Source organism: Toxotes jaculatrix, chromosome 9 (assembly GCF_017976425.1).
Source record: "Toxotes jaculatrix isolate fToxJac2 chromosome 9, fToxJac2.pri, whole genome shotgun sequence".
NCBI lineage: Eukaryota > Metazoa > Chordata > Actinopteri > Toxotidae > Toxotes > Toxotes jaculatrix.
This window is the reverse complement of record NC_054402.1, coordinates 27,944,125-27,964,979: the sequence shown is the minus strand read 5'-3', so window position 1 is coordinate 27,964,979 and position 20,855 is coordinate 27,944,125. Positions and strand designations below refer to the sequence as shown.

The window sequence follows — 20,855 nt, the reverse complement described above, 5'->3', positions numbered from 1 at the left end:
AATGTCAGTTCATGTCTCAGCCATGAAAGCAGCTGGACTGTCAGTTGAAGTGTCAGGGATAAAAACCGGTGAAATACCAGCTGGTACAATGACTATTTAAACATAAAAACAACCTTTAGCTTGACAGTATCAACTAACAAATATATATATATATATATACTGCATATACATTCACATTTCTGACAAAGCATTAGCTCATCCATTAACCTAAACCAATAAATTTTTTTTTTGCTAACTGCTTGTAAAAGTGTAACCAGCTAAATATTTTGTCTGATAGGATGAAAGGACATTTTTTTCTGCTCAACTTGTGGCACCTCACATTAAACGTCAGCAGACCTAATGGTTTTATTCAGCTTCACCAGCAACGGCAGCCAGAGAGAGAATGTGATGAATTTGCCTTATCAGGACTTCAAAGTCCAATATTTTCCAGCATTTGAGCAAGAGTGTGAGAGAAAAGCAGCCAGGATCTCTGGCAAAGTGTTGCTGTGATGCCTCCACTTGATATGAACACACACACGTCTGACTCATTCTGCTGGCCCTGAGAGTTCACCACTTTAAGGAAATGATTTACTTGTCCAAATCCTCCCTCTTGTTTGATCCCATGGGGAGCTGGAGCAGAAGTGGGGGTGATGCTAGGTTACCAAAGTATGTTTTTGCCATCCTTCCCCTCCCTTTTCTTCCTTTTCTCGCTCCTCTGCTTAGGTCGGCCATTTTGTAATTTACGGCTGTCATAGGGCCCGCCGTCGGCTACGAACAGTGTGGGGATTATATGAAATGATTCTCTGACCGCATATTTCACGAGGAAGATCAAACACAGCTAAGTGATTTCTTTTTCTGAGGGCAATAACTTTTAGTGGAGCTCCTTTTCACGGCCTTGGAGGGGATGACTTTGCAAGACCTCAAACTGAAGTATTCATTGCACCTCCACATAGGATTTCAAAGAAGAAAAGCCTCAGTAGCTTCACAAGCTAGAGCCAAAGGCTTCTCGTGCAAAGTGCACAAAACATACCAGACTTGACGCCTCTCAGATAGAAAAACTGAGCAGGCATTTCCACCTCATCTATCAAAACGGCAATCATGACTCCTCCACACATACACACACACACACACACACACACACACACACACACACACACACACACACACACACACACATTTGTAGATTTGTGCTTTGCTAAATCTGCACAGATGAGAAGTGGGAAATGGTCCCGTTAGGAAAAGAGAGGCAGAGAGAAGAGGTGGATCACTCGCTTCACAAACAGAAAAAAAGAAACGGTGAGAAATCTACAGCCACAGCTAGAAACTCTGTGACGCTTTTTTTTTTGTAAATAAAACTAAACTGTAAAATTTAGGGTGAGTGTTTTTTTTTTATCCTTAGCAGTGAAATAAGTGTGAAAATAAAAATAAAAGAAATAAAAATAAAAATTGTACCATGCTCAGCATATTAGTTTAGCGTGTTCACATGCTAACACTGCTAACATGCAAATTAGTACAAAATACAAAGTTCAGCTAAGGCTGAAGGGAATGTCACTGTTTATAAAAGTATGTGGTTATAAACCAAAGTATTGGACACATTAAAACTCTGATTTAGTCCAAGATGGCAAAATCACCATAAAGTTTCACATAAGTTATTATATTTCATCCTCTGGGGACCATGAATGTCTGTATCTAAATATATGTTATTTCAGTCTGAACCAAATACATTTACCTGGTGGTGGTGCTAGATAAAAGGTCGAGAGAACAACAGTGATTTGCACGATCACACACACAAACATGTACATTACAGGGGATCGCCAACATGTGCACTCATGTGAAACAAACAGATGAAAATGCAGGCCAACACACACAGACTTTAAGCAGTCATTCATGCACCTATTGACACACACACACACACACACACACACACAAACAGAAAAACGAGGGTGATGAGAAACTCCAGTAGCAGCTCGGCTGTGCTGGTGTCAGCACTGAGCAAACAGAGGCCAGTTGTTGACGCGCCAGATATATGAGTGTTATTCTTCCTCTGTGCATGTGTGTGTGTGTGTATTCCTGCTGGGACTCCCCTTGGCTAAACCAAGCCTCCTACACCTTCACTTCCTCAGAACTCCATCTCTCTCTCTCTCTCTCTCTCTCGCTCTCCCTTTCTCCCTGGAAGGATTGATGGGCAGGCTGACTTCCCTCCATCCTCCCTGACTTTCTCACGGAATAGAGGGAGAAGAGGAAGAATGAAGAAAGCCGAGTCTGTTGGCCATCATTCATTCCTCTTCACCTTGGGAGTGTGAAAAAAAAAAAAAAAAAACCTGAAATACTGGCAGTGACAAATAGAGCAATAAAGCTATATGGGCCAGCAGAACACGCAACCCTGCTCATGCTGTGGGAAGTTATGCAGAAATGACATCATCTGTGCAGGGATTTGCCTACCTGGTGACTTACTAACACGATTAGCACAACATCAGTTTGACTAAAGCTGCCAACAGGAACAGTTAAACATCTTAAGTTTTTTTTTTTTTTACCAGGATTATTTCATACAATTATTAGATGGTTATTGCACAGTTAAACAACAAACATTACGTGCAGCAGGGCCTTAGCTACCATAGAGGACACTGAGGACATGTCCCTTGTGTTCGCATTACTTGTGCATATTAATAACAATATTTATACCTTCAGGTAAAGAAGAAAGAAATTACACAAAATCTAACTGAACAGTCCCCTGAATAAATAAAATATGAAAACCCAAAATTATGAGACAACTTTAAAAGACTTTCTGTTTTCTTTATAGTCAAACACACAAACTTCACAACCTGTTTGTCTGTGTTGCAAACTGTGACTGTCTGACTGGGTATAGATTATTTTTGGACAGAAGCTACCAATAAACATTTGATGTCACTATAATTTCATTATTACTAAATTTGAATTATTGTATTTAAAAAAAAAAAAAAAGTTATGTAAGTCGAAATGAAAACAGATTTTATATCATCACGGGACACTAACAGTCTGAATCAGATGACTAATATAACCAACTATAAAGCAGAGAGTGGCCATTATCAGTTTCCTCTGTGTATGTCCATTACAGAGCTGGGTCTGGGCTATGTTTAGCCTAGCTTAGCACAAACAGTGGAGACAGGTGGAGGGAACTAGCATAGCTTGCATAGTTTTACCTGTTGGAGCTTTTATTTAGACTGATGGAGCAATGAAGAAGTCTCCATCAAAGATACAATTAAAGGGCGACCTCATGACCTCTCCAATTCATGTGGATTTCATGCAGAGCTCACGGTCACTGAGAATGGTGACAGTCGCTATTTTCCTCTGCAAATATAACTAAAACAATCTCAGTGGCGAGTTGTACTAAGGGGTAAGTGGGAATATTGGTGTTTTGTGATTTGGGTGAACTGTCCTTATATGAAAATATGATGATATACTGGTAAGAGAAGGCTGACACACTGAGCTGAGGAAGAGAAACAACACTCACCTGTTAGGATCCATTAGACGACACCAGATGGACAACATGGAAAAGACAGAGAGAGAACAGACTGGTTAGACAACAGTTTAAAAAACACACATACACACACTCACACTCACACAAGCAGAGTGTATTACACAAATCATAGGCTAATTAGTTCCCCACTCCAGGTGGTGACAGTTTCACTCTGTGGGGAGCCAGGGCAGTGACTGTGTGTGAGTCAAGTGTCGAAGACCTCCTTAGCACCTCATCACCTTTGACCTCATGGGGGCTTTCACGCTGTGAATAACATTATCGTTACTTTGTCTGAACACACACACACAGACACACACATGTGCCAGGGAAGAGTATGAGGACTAAGTTTACAAGTGTGGTCGTTTCGTTTTACATGTTGTTGGCACTTGTATAATCAGTTGTCAGTTGTGCTTTGCAGTCACCTGTCACTCTGCTTGGATTATATACAGAAATCACTTTTCAATTTAATCATTAGGGTAAAAACAATACACTAAGCAGTTTCTAATTTACATTATTAACTACGCTGCACTTGCTTAACTGAATACAAATCCAATACAAAAGCCCTGCAATGTATTTTCTCATTTTACCAGTATGTCTTTATGAATCTTATAGGAAGTGGTGATTCAACTCTGTGGCCATATTTACATACATGAGTTGGTAAAAGACCATTAGAAACACCTCTATCATCTATAATACAGTCAAATACAACAATTCCACAAACAATTTAATTTAACAGCAACCTGTTGATGTGAGTAAAGCAGTAAAAAGTTACCACCCTAAAGATTGTCTGTGCAAGAAGCTTATTATGACCCATAGTTAGATTTGACAGTTAGGTGACTCTGGTGGTGGTAATAAATGTCAGGGGAGCAAAGGCGGAAGTCGTGTGATGTTGTATAAAGAGCGACAAAATCCACACACGGAGGAGGTTGGGATGGAGGGATGGGTCAACAAAACGCAGGACTCTGACACAAGAGCCCGCTGTTTGTTTCCTGTCTGAAACCAATAGTCATCATTATTGTTTTTTTCGACGATGACCGTTTCACAACCTCAACTGTTTATTATTGTAACCATGACGACAAAGGTCCTCTAACTTAATGGAGTACTTATTTTAACCCAAACCACAATCTTTCCCTAAACCTAACCAAACCGTGACAATTCCATAGTTGTGTTTACTTTTGTAACCGTGGCAACGAAGGTCCGGTTGGCCTCCTGCCATGGAGGCGCTATTTCATAAGACACATATGGCTGTTCTGGTTGGAGAACGTGTTGGAAAGGTGGTGGGTTGGTGGGTCAGTCCTACTGTGCTTCAGAGAGTAACTACCCTGACTCTATGAATGCTGAGCCCTCAGTGACTTCACTAGTGGGGCCTCAGCATCTGCACAAAGCATGCAGGTACATCTGCACTGCCCACAACATTTGATGTGTACATACTCAGAAAGCAGAAAAGCCAAACATAATGGTTCTGGTTAAAACTTTTACGGTGGCTGAATGTCACCATTGTGCAGACTGTGTGCTGGGTTCTAGTTACTTTTATTTTCTTCTGGTTTTTATAAAATACGTTGGGTTATCTGATCATTGGTGTGTTTAGGAAGGAGCCAGAAAAGGAAGCGATTGGGTTGAGGTTCCCACAGACCAGCCAATCATCAGCAAGGAGCTGTGCATGGTTATTGGAACCTGCCACAAGAAGTATGTACTGTAGCTGACTACTTTGAGCTTTTTCTTTTAATGTTGTAAATATCAGGCAGACTTCACATACACCACTGCCACTTCTCTCTTCATTTTATCTGTGTTTATGTTACTAAATGAATAAATGAATAAATTGGTAATATTTTAACTCATGGGCCAAAAATATCTTGGTAAAAACATTAATCTTTACTCCCACTGGCTCTGTCCACGTTTTATTTGATTAGCTGACACTCACACTCATCTTAATAATTCATTCCTATAAGGTTCTTCAGGCCAGACTTGAAATCTCCATAAAGAGATATATTTCCCAGCTCAAACACTATTAAACCGCATTCCTGTTCTTTTTTAGATGTGTTTCAGAGGTGTCAGTTATACAAGGCACTGACGATATTAGAAAAAAAAAAAAAAAAAAGAGCTGTGCCAGTGTGCAAAGGAGGAAAGATGTCTTTCACTGGGTGAGAGTTTCCTTCCAGAGCAGCCAGACCACCTAGCACTGGGAGCCTGGTGACAAGAACTTTTGATTATTATGCCTGCACTCCCTGCCAGGGCTAAATTTAAGTGTTCCCATAAAGTCCAGAAGAAATAAGACTTGGGAATGGCCTGGCCTGTGTCTGTGTGAGAGAGGGGAGAACTCTGACTGAGTGTGTGTGTGTTTAGGGTCTCTGCTGGTCAGAGTTGTTGCATAGTCCGAGGGATAATAATAGGATGTGCTACAGCTAACTGAGACTAAAGCCGGACTTCCCACGTCTCCCACTCGTTGGTGGCACTTGTGTTATTCTCTAAACACCCGCCGGACCCCCCCCCCCGCCCTCCCCCCTTATGCAACACAGCCCTCGTGCTCACATCTCTTGCTTCAGCTCTCCCTTTCATTGCCTCCCTCGAGCATAAAGAAAACTGTAAGAAAGAGCAAGACACTTTGGGCAACCCCACATCTCCCAAGGAAATGTGGATTCCTTGTTTATCTTTGATTAAAAATAACTTTGGGAAGACGCCGATCAATACTTTCCCTGCAACGAGAGAAACGGGGGCGGGGGGGGGGGGGGGGGGGGGGGGGGGGGGGGGCAGAAAAGGAGGAGGAGAAGCAAGCGGAAGGAGAAGGGAAAAAAGCGTGAGAAATTTGACGACATTTAGAAATGTGTGTCTGTGTGTGTGATGGTTCGCTCGGAGTCATTCCCATGGCCTCATACAGTAGCTGTGACGCTGCTACCGACTGCTCTGATGTTTTAACACTGACAAAACAGACAATATACATAATAGGATAGTAAAGGCCCTGGAGGAGACGCTGGGAGCCATGTATGCTATATAAAGGCCTTCAGAGAACGGGAGCACAGCGAGGTCATTCCTGCCCGTGCTTTCCTTGGCTCCCACCTCTCCTTTCAAAGGATCTGCTTATGGTTTCTGTCAGAGATGCACGTCCATTTTTCACCCCATTAACAACTATCATTACCAGCCCAACTGGAGGCTATAATTGGGCCAGCCATGGAAAAGAGTTGTCAAAACACAATTAAATTCCAAACTATGGTGAGAGAGAACAGAGAGAAAGTGCTGGACGGCCATAACATCATATTGCCGGCTTTTCTTGCCCAAAAATAGGAAAGAAAAACATGAAAACCATTATTTGACATTGGAAGGTTTTGGAAGGGGATTATATAGACGGGTGATCTGAGCTGCCCAAACGATAGGGCTACTGAAAACATAACAAATAATCACTCTCGGTGTCAGCGATGAAGAATGGGCACATTAAAAGCCCTCTCCGAGGATAAAAAGCCAAGATCTTGTGAGAGCTTTGATTCAGAAAAACTTCAAATACAGTCATGGCTGCAAAGTGGTTTCAAAGACAAATGATTAAACCAGAATAAAGATATCCATGAAGAATAAACTACTTATTCTGTGTGTCTTGAAAAGGCTTTCACAGGGGCTGTGGGACAGGGAAAGGAGCAGCTTCTCCTTCTGATCAGGAGTAGTTGAAGTTTTTACAACAGGTCTGTAGCACACTGCCACGTATCACAGCAAGGTTCTATACAGTCCTGCAGTAGTTTGTTATGACACTTAGCACTGCGGCATATTAGCATCAACTGCTACAGGACTGCATCTACAAACACTACTATTGTACAGACAACTGTGACATGGCTGTTAGGTGGTATGTGCGTGTGCAGAAAATCTGTAAATTAAATAATGTAAAAAAAAAAAAAAATCATGAGTTTCACAATTTAATAGTATCTTGACAAAATAATCTAAATTAAATACTAAATGAAACAGCTTTGTTCAGTGTTTGGTCACATGTTGACAGCTGAGTCAAGTCTGTGACAAATGAACACACTTCATTTGGTTGATGAAGCCTGTGATACGTGGTCAATAGTCAGAGGACACTGAGTGTGGACGTTTACAAAATGTGAGAAATTGAACCAGTTTTCCACTGTAAAAAAAGAAACAACATAGCTTTCATCAACCAGTGCTCTTCAAAATCAAAGTCAAGAGCCATAATGTAGATTCTTAATACAAACAATGTGACTACAAAACAATGGAAATTATAATAATATCTGTCACATAAAACTAACACATGTAACTCTTCGTCTTTTTTGATCAGTGCAAAAGTACAACCCTTAGCCTAACCATATCTGCAAAATAATTTCTTTAACCCTTTCATGCATGAATTATGAAAACCTCAGTTATGATGATTTTTTTCCAGTGTTTTTATCCCTCTTTAGGCATGAAAAAAAAAATAAATACGAAATTTTGTTTATGAACCTTTTTAGCATTAAAAACATTTTTAATGCTGGTAATCTGATGTTTTCTCACAACATTGTCTGCGCGGTGTACAAATGTTCTGTCTCCCCTCTGATTTGATGTCGTCCTCTCACATAATCATGTCCTGCTCATCTCCACTTCCCATCCATCTTGTATGGCAATTGGCAAAGCATCCAGCACACAAGACACTGCACGCAGACATACTTATTTTTTTTGTGCATGAAGCATCACAGCATCTGTTGGCATTTTTTGCTTTGGTGCACAAGCATCCACCGTGATGGCTGATATGAAACTATAACAGTAAAGCCCATGCATATACAAGAGAACAGCTTTTGAATAGCTGTCCACTGTAGTGACCACTATGCATGAAAGGGTTAAACATATTCTTTCTGGATGTGCTCTCTTCCACTTATGCCATAAATTGATATTTACCAGTCTGATAAATGGAATCGCAAAATCTGGTCCACAGGCCCAAGCTACAAGCCTTCGCTAGTGTGTTACGTTAGGTTATGATTAGCATATGTAGCTTGCACCCTGTTCATATAAAACACAGGGTGCAAGCGATTCTGTGGCCTGGAGCCCAGGCCTCAGAATCGCATCATTTTATGTTTGCTTAACCTCAAATCCAGTTGCAGTTAAATAGTAAATAGCGTGTTATATTGAGATGCGTTCCACAATATATTTTGTGATGTGATGTGTTGCAATTTCTTTTTCTGCACCTAATCCATTAACCTGCCTCAGTGACAGCCTATGTCTTCCAGAGTTGACTTTTTTGCTTTCTATCAAAGCTGGATGTGAGGGCATACAAATGCACTGTAGCTGTAGCTAAACTAAGTCATGAACATTGGGAAATGTCTGTGATTGTGGCTTCAGCCTTTAATCAAAACACAACATGTCTTGTGGCTGCGTTCTGCTTGCTCTGTGGGCTCCTGTCAGTGGAGGGATTGGTACATCTCCCTCTGAAAACTCTGGGTTTCTCAGTATGTCAACATAACATGAAGCAGGACTGTGCTAACAGAGTTTTTATGGTAGAAAATGCCTACTGTACTCTTGAGTGAAGGCCTAGGACAGTGTCTACCAACTTATGCTACGATAGCGTCTACTAAATCATAGAGTTCTAACCGTGTGTGTGTGTCGGCTGACATAAAGCAGAGGAGGCTGGGTAGTGGAAGGGAGTCGCAGGCCTCTCTACCTCTGTAATCTGGCCTGATTTATAGAGGCTAGCCCTGCTCTCCCCTTCCACCTCCACACTGACACACTGGGCCTCCTCCACTGGAGACAGCCTGGCGTCCACAAACACACATGCACGCACATACGCACACACTTGACACAGAAACAGCTACGCACATGAACATACCCAGGCAGGATCGTCTCAGTTGCACAGTAGTGCATGCAACCAAACCACATGGGCCAGTTGCTTAACCAAATGAACACCAGACCCAGGAACAAAAGGTATTTAAACGTCTGCATGCTGTCAGAACAGAACAGAAGAGCTACACCAAGAGTCAAACTACCTTGAAGTGACTTAAGACACAATTTTATTAGTCCCGTTGGAGAACACTGGGGTTGTTATATCAGCAGAGCAACAATAACAGAATGCAGAAAAAGCAAAGAGTTTTATCCACATAGAAACAGCCATATTGGCGATACTGGATGATTCTGCAAAACCCGTCCACCACCTCGACCTCCATACCCCTACTGTATGCTGTGTACTTATGGAGACATTTTCTCACTGATGCAGGAAATTATACCTCTGTGAAAATGCATGTAAAGTGTCTCTGAAGACCTACGCGGAGAAAGGTGTTATGGGTAATTGCACGTCACTGTCTGAGGTTCACAGATGGCCAAAAGTGCACATACATTGCTCGAATCAAACAAGTTGTTTAAAGCTGGTTTATCTGACCTCCTGTTAGGAGGTGGGTTTATTTATTTTTTATTTTTTTAATTAGGTCGTCAGTCACCAGTATTTCCAGTATTTAGAGTCCCTTGATTGGTGGAAAAAACGCGATTTAAACTGTTTACACCACACTGTCAGAACCAAAAGCCGAAACCCCAACAACCGTTACCCCTACTGAAGCAACGTAATAAAAGGATAAAAGTCAGACACATCGGAGACACAATATTCACACGCATTAGGCTAGACTACAACATCTTCATATGTGTGTGTGTGTGTGTGTGGACATGTGTGTATACTATGAATCACACGGTATGGACAGGTGTTTACAGTGAAGCTGGGTTATCTGTCTCCATTACACCACCATGTCTCAGCCTCCCAGGGCCATTATCTACTCAAACCTGCCTAAACACAAACACCCAGAGACAGGAAGCCCCACATGCTAAAGGCAAGACCCTTTACACGAGGCCGAGGCGTGAGCACGTAACGGGCCTCTCTGGGGTCTGGGAGCTCTTGACGCAATCCAACACCCACACAGAGCGGACCCAGAAAAAGCAACATTTCCGTCCGTCACACACTGCTTTTCTTTGATCTGCGTTAACATCAACACACATGCACATACAGATGTTCATCGTGACTTTAACTCACTGAGTTGTAACTGTTATTGACTGAGGAGAAGCAGTCTGGCCCACGTTCAATGTAACATCCTCTTCCAGTCGTCAGATGCCGTGTTGAAGCACGGTGAACTAGTTCCTTATCAGTTCTTGAAACTCAGTTAACACCGTGTGACACATGCTCTGAGTAAGATCATACTGTGTGCATTAGTGCCTGTGCTGCGTCTGTGATCAAGTATACAGGCATTTACAGTTTGTTTACATATTAGGGTTCAGGCATTAGTCACGCTGCCCATTTTGGACGCATGCTGGAAGTTCCTGATCACAGCAAAGGTCAGGAGGGTGCGATTCCACGGCGTTCAGTTAAAGCCCTCACTCTGTGATTCAACAGTCCTGATGCCAAAACTTCCCATTTATATAGTGTTTTACAGAGATGACAAATCTATGTGGTCAGAAGGTCTGAGAGAACAGTTGAGCAGTCTGTCAGCAGAATGAACAATTTTCACTTTCTCGCAAAGGTCTGGCGCTGCTCTAACAAAGAGAACTACTTCAACAAAGGATAAATGTGACCACTGGAATATGTAAGTGGAGAATTACATCGTGGTTTTTGCATTTAGGGTGTTGCAAATGGAATTTAGGCGTTAAAAAAAAAGTATATTAATTCCTGGAACATTACAAAAGACATGAAAGGATTTCCTCAGCTGTCAAGAACATTTTCATTTCGTCTTCAGCCATCAAACAACCCCACACATGCTCTTGAGAAAGCCATGATGCACAGGGGATAATTTTCAGATAGCCTAGATTCAGTCATAATAGGAAGTCATTAAATCTATTTGTGTATACATTTTCTGGGTGCTTTTGCAAACCTTCAATATTTTTCCAAATGCTGAATTTTCTGAGGCCCATCCTGTCAAATCACTGATGTAGTAGTCCCAGACTGTGCAACTGCAGAATAATTGATCATAAAAACAATACATGTGAAAAGCATAGTAGTTGGATTTTTGTGTTTTAAACTCTTAAAAAAAAATACTGTAGATATACTGTATATCTCAGTAAGCTGTTGCAGCATTTAGACTTGGCCAGGTTTAGAGGAACAAGAAAGACCAAGTGTCTGTGGCCAGGAATGCAAGTATCATCAACAGCTGCTTTTTCACACTGTTGTATACTGGTCAGGGACTGGGTTCCTTAAGTTTTAATACCAAACACTAACAAGCAGATAATAACTAAGTGTGACATTAATCTAAAATCTCAAACAAGAAATCATTTGGCCCGAAAATATGTTGACTATCGCCTAAAAATATTCCACGGTCAGTTTCAATCCAAAAATATTATTACCATTCTTCTGAAAGTCATTGTTTGAACCCCTGCCCATGTGGTAACTATGTGGGTGTGTAAACATTATGGTAACCCCCAGGCCGGGTACTGTCTTGTCTGGTATATGAGATGGTACCACCAGTCTCCCACTGCCTTTTAATTATGAGAGAAGGTGGGGGGAGCCATTTTAATGAAAGTGGCCCACATCATAAAACAGATTTGACCAGGTTCATCCACAGTTCAGGCTCAAGGGCAGTAAACACACAGATAATAAGGACCGTACCATTCACAAGTGCAAATATACTAGATAAGATTAGATTGCCTGAAACTGCTGTGATGCCAGTGGGGAATGTGGGAAGGGTAGCATCAAATACTGGAGTACACTAAAGGAATACAAAATCCAGGGGGTAGAAACAAACATATATGATTTCAGCACTTTCAACCTTTTTAATTCTTATATATTCACACTTGGAAGTTGCCCAGTACAACCACAGTCCTTTCTGTTGGCCACTGGATTAATTATAGGTGAAGAGCCCTGCTCCACCATCAGGGCACCCTGATGGTGGTAGAATGGAGGGGTAAGTCCTGCTCCTTCCCTATCCCATCCAAATTTACCCTTTCCATCTGGGGATCAGATGGATGTTAACCGTATCCCATGGCTTTTGCAGCCACCAGATCACAACCTGACCACTTTCAGGAGACGTTGGAACGACATGTCAAGCAACGCTCCCCACCACCACCACCATCAAAACTCCCAATTAGGGAATTTATTTCGGAGGAATACAGTTAATCCCTCCTGTAGAATTCACGGACTTGGAAAACACAAAAACCGTTTTCCTAAATGTGACCCACCAGAGTGTGATTATGTGTCGAGTACCCTAGTATTTCTCAAGAAAATCATGACGGATGGATGAAAGAAGGATGGAGAGAAGTGGGCGGGAGAGTGACAGCTAGAGTTCAGCCACTGACTAATTTTAACGTCCATCGATCCCCGTCCCTCTCTTCTGTTGGCTCTCTGATGGACGGAGAAAAAGAAGAGAACCTAATCGGTGGGAAGTTGCCCAGAAGCCCCTGACCTGAAGCAGGATGAGGGCTACAGTGCGTGTGTCCAGAAGGGGTCGGGGGAGAAGGCAGCATCCTGGCAGGTCATTAGGGACTCGGTTCCCAGCAGCGCTCACTACTCTCCTGCTCAGACTCCATAAGTCTCTCCCTGCTGGGTCAATGCTGCCTTCCTCCGGGGGATTCCCACTTTTTCCCAAGGCTATGCCCAGCTAGCTCTGACTCTCTCTCCTTGCCAAATGACCCAGAGTTCGGCCACTTGCTTCCCTTATCTGTCCTTTCCCAGGGTTGTGGTACTCTATCCCTGTCCCCTGTCTCTGTCTGTCACCCTCACTGTCGTCTGATGTACAGTAGTCACAGCATCTAAAGGATCAGCTTAATGATGGCCTGTCTCTCTGAAATTAGCAACAGTACATGCTGCTGCATGTGAGACACAGAGAACATGTTTACCCACACAAAGAAGCACGCTAATGTACATAGACTGCAGTCTGCAAAAACAAATCTGACTGTAAATCAATTCAAATTACGGCAGCATTGGTCTTCATTCTGTATCTGTACTATATGTGGTGTGTAGGTGTATATTTGGTGTGTGTTAATACTTGTTTACTATGTCTGTGAACCTAAATACATCACCAGCCAAATGAGCTGTGAAAGCCGTCATGTATATGCATCAGTATATGTAGCACCTGAGAAGGGGAACTTAGACTCATGCTACAAGCACACACACAAAGGTGTACTCATTTGGAATCATCGACAGGTAAGACATTTCTATGATGGTGTGTGTTTGACCTGTGCTGCTTAGCAATGGCAACAATTGCCACTATCTTACACAGGTGCAGTATGATTTTCATGCTTGACAGCTGCTGCTGAACAGAGGATTTAGAGAATGGTCAATCATTCTGTGCTTTGCTTTAAGATGGCTGCACAGGATTAAAGTAAATTTCACTGGTAAGCACTGTGTGCTAGTTAAGATATCATATCTAACATATGCAGCCATCTTAAAGCAAAGCACAGAATGATTAGTAGAAGCTGTTAAAGTTAAGTTAAAAGAAAAGATACAGAGATACAATGGAGATAATGTGGTTGTATCTTGTTTTCTTTTAACTTAACTTTAACAGATTCTACCAGAACAGTTCTTTTTTTCAAGGTTTCTACCTGTTGAAGGGAGTTTTTCCTCTCCACTGTCACCAAGTGCTGCTCTTAGGGGAAATGTTGGGTCTATGAAGATAGTATTATAAAGAGTACGGCCTGAACCTGCTCTATATGAAAAGTGCCTTGAGATAACCTCTGAACAAACACACTGTACGTGTGGAAGCATAGCAGCAGCAGAACCTGTCCTACAGTAATATCACATGCTCAGCATTGTGTGTGAAAGTTTGATTTTATTTTTGACCTTGGAAAATAGTAGTTTGACTGAAGGTCCAGTTACTGTACTCTCTATTTTGTTTTTGAAGAAACTTTCAGGGGCATCTTACAGCCTATCAGCGAGAGATGGAGATTGCTCAGTCACACAAACTAAAGCCGAAAGCTCCAGGAACAAACCCTGAGTTAAGATTTCTTTGTCTGATTTTAAATATAAGGAATAACAAATGTTCTGCTGAATAACAACACTACAAGTGAAGGTGAATTGTGCCCCTGAAGTTCAGTTGTAGTAACACTGTGGTCCCATCATGCCACTATGGTAACATTTACGCTGCAGAATGAGAGGATGATGGAGGAATAAAAAAAGAGGGGACGTGCAGAGAGGTGGTGGGGGCTTTCTGACAGTGGCACAGTGCTAAGATGGTTAAGTTCCCATGCTAGCTTCTGTTTACCCTGGGCTATTTCTGCGCGCTCACACATACACACAGTCTGCCCTATCGTACCCCCTCCTTGTAATTTCTCATCCCTCCCTCCCCCTCTCTCATCCCCCCTTTTTCATTCCCCTCTGGAGTCCGGGAGGGTTATGTGAACGGCCAGGGAGGAGGGCTGAGAAAAAGACGAGAGGAGTGTGAAAGAGGAGAGAGATGTTGTGGGGTCATCACTGAGTCATCATATTCCCTGGTAAGGCTGGCTGCGTGGCCCGTGTTTGTGTGTGTGTGTGTGTGTTCAGTTGCTTTCCTAAAACTGTGTGCATTTGTCTGAGTGGGTGGTGAAGTTTGCACATTCCAGTGTACATAAGTGTATTTATGTGTTTATGTGGGCACGAGTGTGTGTTTCTACATGCCTGTGTGTTTTCAGATGTGTTAATACGACATCCGGTGTATGTCTTATTTCCAGCCTGGCTGAGTCACACTTTTCTCCACTTCTTACTATATTGAAAACATTTGACTTCTTTCACATGCAATCTTTATTTTCTCAGCTAGCCCTCTCTAATCCTGTCATCTGTTCTCCGCTCCTGTGCTTTAGCAACCCTTTCTCCTGAAACACTGATTTCTGATTCTCTGCCTGAATTATTCTCCCTAGCAACATTTTCTTTCCAGCCCAGGAAGAATGACATTGTCATACTGCACGGAGGTCACAGGGACATGGACACTTGGCTTTACTTCTTGCCATTCCAAGTTGTAAGGTTTAGGTTTCTACTGAAACACTTTAGGTTCAGGGGGAAAAAATCATGGATAAAAAATGTAACATTATTTTAAAACATTAAAACAATCCAAATGTCCCATCCAGTGGTTCAGATAAGTTGTTTTCAATATTGTAGGATCTCTCTTTACATTTAACCAAGTTATTACTGCTTTAGTTGAAAAGTGTGGGTATTATGGGAAAAAAAAGATCCAAAAATCGTTGTTACTGTAACAGAATTAACTGTAATATATATAAATGGTGCCTTAAAGTTGAGCTGAGAAAAAGCCCTTTTTTTTTTCAGAATAAGAATGAAATGCTGTGAAAATCGTGTTCAAAAAGCAGCTTAATCAGACAAAGCCAAAAATCCTGCCGGATCAGAGCAGCAGAGCAGCGATCACTAGGTGGAAGAATCGTGCACGAGACAGCACCAAACATCCAAGAAGACTCCTCCCGTGCATCAAACTACAAAAACATATCAAAAAAAACAAAAAACAAAAGAAAAGACGGCTGCATGCAACAGTTTCCAGTCAGCAGTATAAAGATGGCATCCGCTCCCATATAACAACTTAGAAACAAGAATGCTCCTGCACGGCTGCAGTGTGTTTCTCCACCTCACAGATATGTGCTTTCAAGCTAAAATCAGAAAAGAATAAACTGGTAATTAGCAGGTAATTATCTGAGGTTCACTATTCAACATTTACGTGAGAAATGTTTCCCAATGAAAGAGTGATATTTCCTCAATCATAGATAGAACCTTCAGCGCCTTTGGTTTTCATATTGATAAAATACAATCCGGGAAGCATCAGTTTCCTAAAAAGCATATTTGTGAACAGACATTAGTCGTATATGAACTTGATTTTAAGAGACAAGGTCGGCTTTATCCAAGCGGCTGCACTGTTCAAAACATCCCTCTTTTACTGCCTTTCCTAAAACGCTCTGCTCGCTGCACCCCCCCCGCCCCCCCCATCACATCCCTGTCCTCTTCCTCTCTCTTTCTCAGCCCTCTTTTCCTTTCATCTCTTCGCCTTGTCCTCCTCTCTGCCTGCCCAAATATCTGTATGGCCTGGCTTTGCCTCTCAACAGTAACTCAACCCATAAACAAACTGCCGAACATGCTGTAATCACAAACCCCAAAGTGCCTGACATTAAAAGGGCCACGTTTCATCCTACGAAGAAAGAAAAAAAAAAAAAAACCAGAAAAAGAGGAGGAAATAAAGAAAGAGAGCTCCGATGTTTGAGCCTCCTCCTCTTAACAGATGCGGCGTGTAGTATCAGTTTGCTAAAGTGCGACTGGGAGGAGAGATAGATAGCGGAGGAAGAGGAGCATATCTTTGAGGAGTTCCACATTGCTCTGTGCTGATCAAAGTGCTCTGCAAGCCTTTGTGGCTAATTGTGGGGATTATCTGTAAGTGCTTGGAAAAGACCGGCCTGGTTTTATGGGTGTCACACACACTCATACGTGCACACACACACACACACACAGAGTCTGTACATATGTTGTTGCGTCGTGTAATCTGCGAGGAAATGCTCAACTGACCTCGGATGAATAACTCAAGTTTTTGTGTATTTGTGGAGCGAGACAATGGTAGAAAATAGGACAAAGAGCTGACCGAAGAGTGAAATACTGGTTTAAAAAAACGGGAGGCGATCCAGGAGACATGAAAAATCTGACACGAGATGCACACACACACGCACACACACACACACACGCACATGGAGGCAGACATATCCTGTCGTGTTGATCCAATTTCAAGGACAGTGGCGAGACTGGAAGGTTTGGAGTGCCAAACGACTTGTCAGTGTCAGTTGTAAAGCTGCCTCCCCGAAAGCCACTTCCCCCTGCTGACACACACACACACACACACGCATGCACGCAGACACACACACACACAGACATACACAAACTTGCTGGTCAGCTGAGTGGATCCTAAGTGAGGTCGGGAGTAGTTTGGAAACACGCACACAGCTCACAAGGAGACTTTCTTTCTAGGGTTTATGACTCTTCTCTATAGTTTGTCTGACCACAAACACACACACACACACGCATGTACATTTACACTTAGGCAGAGGCACCAAAAAACTCACATAAAGCTGATATAGCGGATATGGTTTTGTGAGGGGGAGAAGGGTGTATGGTCGGCGTCAGGTCCAAGCAATTATCCAAGTGTCCAAACCTCTTTCAGGCAGCCACGGCGGAGCCAGACAGAGCTGTCTCTCTCTCTCTCTAACACACACACACACAGACACACACACACACAAAGACACCAGCACAACTCTCAACTCAAACCTAGGGATTTGCCCAACATAATTCCACTTCTATTCACCATGAGAGGTTTTACAAGGTTAGGTCCAAAATCTCTGAGCCACTGCTAACTACAAGCGGACTACCAGCTGGCCCTTGGCCTCCAGTCTGAAAGCTCAAGTGCTTGATTCTGGCCCGCTGAATGGCCCTTTCGGGCTCGGAGCCCTGAAGACCTTTCCAATAAGACGAGCAGAGGAGACAATGGCAAGCAGCTAATCTTGTCTTTATGTGGCCTTTGTCTGTCAGTGGGGGAGCACTTGTAGAGGCGGTGCTCAGGTAAGGCAGCGTGTCAAAGGTTAAGCTGGGAGATTCAGACTTGCGCACACAAGTTAATTAAAGTTTGTCTAAGGGGGTGAGAGTGTCTCTTGAGGAGGCTGCCGGTGTCTGAAGGCTGGCCTGACAAAGGAATGCCAGCGACTTCAAAGTTGGCCGACGGCCGCCGAGTTTGTTTCCAGAAAGCGCTTGCACGCATGAGACTGGAGCAGATAACTGAACGATTAATGGACAGTTTACTGCTGCTCGGCCCGCTGAGCAGGGGGACAGGTGGAAGTGTGTGTTTTGGTTGGATTGGTCAGTTGAAGCCATACTGTTCTTTTTAACTACAAGAAAATATACTAAATCATACTCTGTGATTCAGGTGAAACAAGGATAAAATGAAATGAACTTTTTCTGTAAATGAAATTCACTGCGCTGTACTGCACATCTTTCTGAACAATAATAAATACTTTATACTGGAGCTGCAACAATTACATGATTAAAGTCGATTGATTAATTAGCCAATCAACAGGAAATAATCATCATTTTATGCATCATTTTTAATAATCAAAAAAAAAGTTTTCATACATTTTTCCAAACAAAAATGTCAAACTTTGGCTGGTTCCAGCTCCTCAGATGTGAGGATTTGATGTTTTTTTTTTTTTCTTTAATATGACAGTAAACTGTACATGCTTGGGTTTTGCACCGTTGACTGAATAGACGTTTGAATACAACTGCTTAGGCGGTGATAAATTGTAGTAAGCATTTTTCATTATTTATGAAAGTCTGCTGACCAAACAACTGACTGAGAAAACAATAAAGCAATAATTAAAATGATCATGAGTTGCATCCCTCCTTTGTATAGATAAAGCATCAATAGTTTTGTCACCCTGTATTTAAGAAACTCAGAGGCAGCAAACAGAAGGGGGGATGTTTTCAGAACTCTACTGAACCATGCGATGATCTACGCCCTGAAATGAAAGTGAAGGTATGGACGTCCCAGATCACTTCACAAGACCCAGATTGGAGCCAATCCAGATGTGGACAGATATGAAGCCAGATGCTGTGAGAGAGTGAGTGAGAGTCAGAACTATCGAAACACCGGCCAGTAGCTTCAGTGAACTGTATGAGAACTAGTAATACAGGATGTGCTTTATGTTAAAAAAAAAAAAAAAAAAAAAAAAAAAAAACACAAAAAAATATTTTGTCAGTTTCACTGATATCTTGCTTCTGATGTGCTGAGGTTGGCTGACAACTGTACAACTTTTAGTTGTACTTCTACTTTAGGTGTTCTTAACTCTGTCTAAAGGTTCTTACTACACAACAGAGCCACACTGACACTTTGAACTGGATTTATGAAACATACTATAAGACAGTACAGAAAAGAGTAGAGGCAGGATGTCGAGGAGCCACAGACACTCCTGCACATACAAGCAGAGACCTGGTTAATTCTAGAATCATGCAGAGATATGAAATAGCAGGTTATTTGCCTTCAATGTAAATATCATTAAAAAAAAAAAAGTGTCTGTTTCAAGTTACTCACTGACTTTGTTGCTGTCTGCAATCACTTCTCTGTATAAAGGTAGCTGATTATTTATTCAGTGTAACAGAACAATGAATAAAACTTTTTTTTAATATTTTCAAATTAAATATTAGCTTCAGTTCTACATGTACATCCATTACATGGTATAAGTCTTCAAAAAGAAACTTTTCCACAGTATGAAAGATATTTTTCTCTTACAGTCTTCACCTGTTCACCAACCTCTGATGACACTTTCAGTGTTTAGTTCCAAAAAAAAAAAAACTCGGCGGGATGAGTTGAAAAGGAATGGTTAAAAAAAAATCTGAACAAAAGAGTGAATGAAGAAACAGACAGCAGACGTGCAGAAGAGGAAGAGAATAACCTCGGGAGGAATATAAAAAGAGAGTAGTCTGGAGGAAGGGCTGAAGAGGAAGGAAGGAGGAAGAGGAGGAGAGAAGATGAGCAGACAGTGTCCTTTATGTATTGGCTGAGTGTCTCCCAGGGCTTTTGTAATGCTTTATACAGACCCACTTTCCAAGGTCGCCGTACGGCTGCCTGTCCAGCTGTTTTCATATTCAGGTTCAGCCTCGTTTCTCTCTCTCTCTCTCTACTGTGCGATTTTTTTTTTTTTCTATCTGTGACTGCAGGGCAGATTATTACTGCGGGCAACAGATTAACTACAGAAAAAGACAGCAAAAAAGACAAAATAAATGAGGCTCTGCCAAGATTTTAATCCTGATGAATTCATGCAAATATACAATCACACAAACCTCACTCACTTATCATCCGCAAACTGAAAAAAACAGGGGCTCCGATGACAATATAGCCTGGACAGGTGGTCTCAGAGCCAGGCCTGAGAGCTGATCAGCCTCCCTCCACCCTGGAGGTTAGCCTGTAGCACCAACCGTGGGGTTAATGAGCAGCAGTGTTAGCTTAGCAGGAGGTGCTAACAGGACACCCGACAGGAAAGTCCAAAGGAAAGATTATTGGCTGCACAGGAAGAGCCTACTGCCACGGACACACTCTGTAAGTGGCACACTCAAGCCTGCTGTTTGGTCCCAGCATGAAACTTCTGCTAATACAAGCAACAAAGCTGCTAAAACACAATGCTGCACACGAGAGATTCCACTTTCATTGTGGCATTAGGTCTGTGCAGTAATACGTTTTGGACAGTGAAGGTGTCTGTGCACAGCTTTGTGTACATGAGTAGATGCAGGTCCTTGCGACTACGCAAACACAGAAAGTGTAATTTGAGCTTAAAAGGTGTGGAGGTTACTTTGGAGGAGAGTTCATGATCATGTCCCATCACAGCCCAGGACTTAATGTTGGCTTTTTAAGTTCATCCACAATATTTCACTAACTTTAATAATCATTGTCACTGAATGCTATCTGAGGTTTACAGAAGCATTTGTGCTGTCCGTTGCCTGTGGAAGATGAAC

The 20,855-nt window shown here is 42.2% G+C and overlaps 1 protein-coding gene and 1 long non-coding RNA gene across 2 annotated transcripts in view; both read right to left on the bottom strand.

Moving 5' to 3' along the window:
- The window catches only part of bcas3 (BCAS3 microtubule associated cell migration factor), a 294,717-nt gene that overhangs the window by 64,580 nt on the left and 209,282 nt on the right, over nucleotides 1-20,855 (bottom strand). The window lies entirely within an intron of this gene.
- On the bottom strand, nucleotides 8,148-20,390 carry LOC121187099. The gene is made up of 3 exons (XR_005894572.1): nucleotides 20,380-20,390; nucleotides 13,149-13,153; nucleotides 8,148-8,298 (listed from the first exon to the last, which is right to left on the bottom strand). It is a non-coding gene; the product is annotated as an uncharacterized LOC121187099 (long non-coding RNA).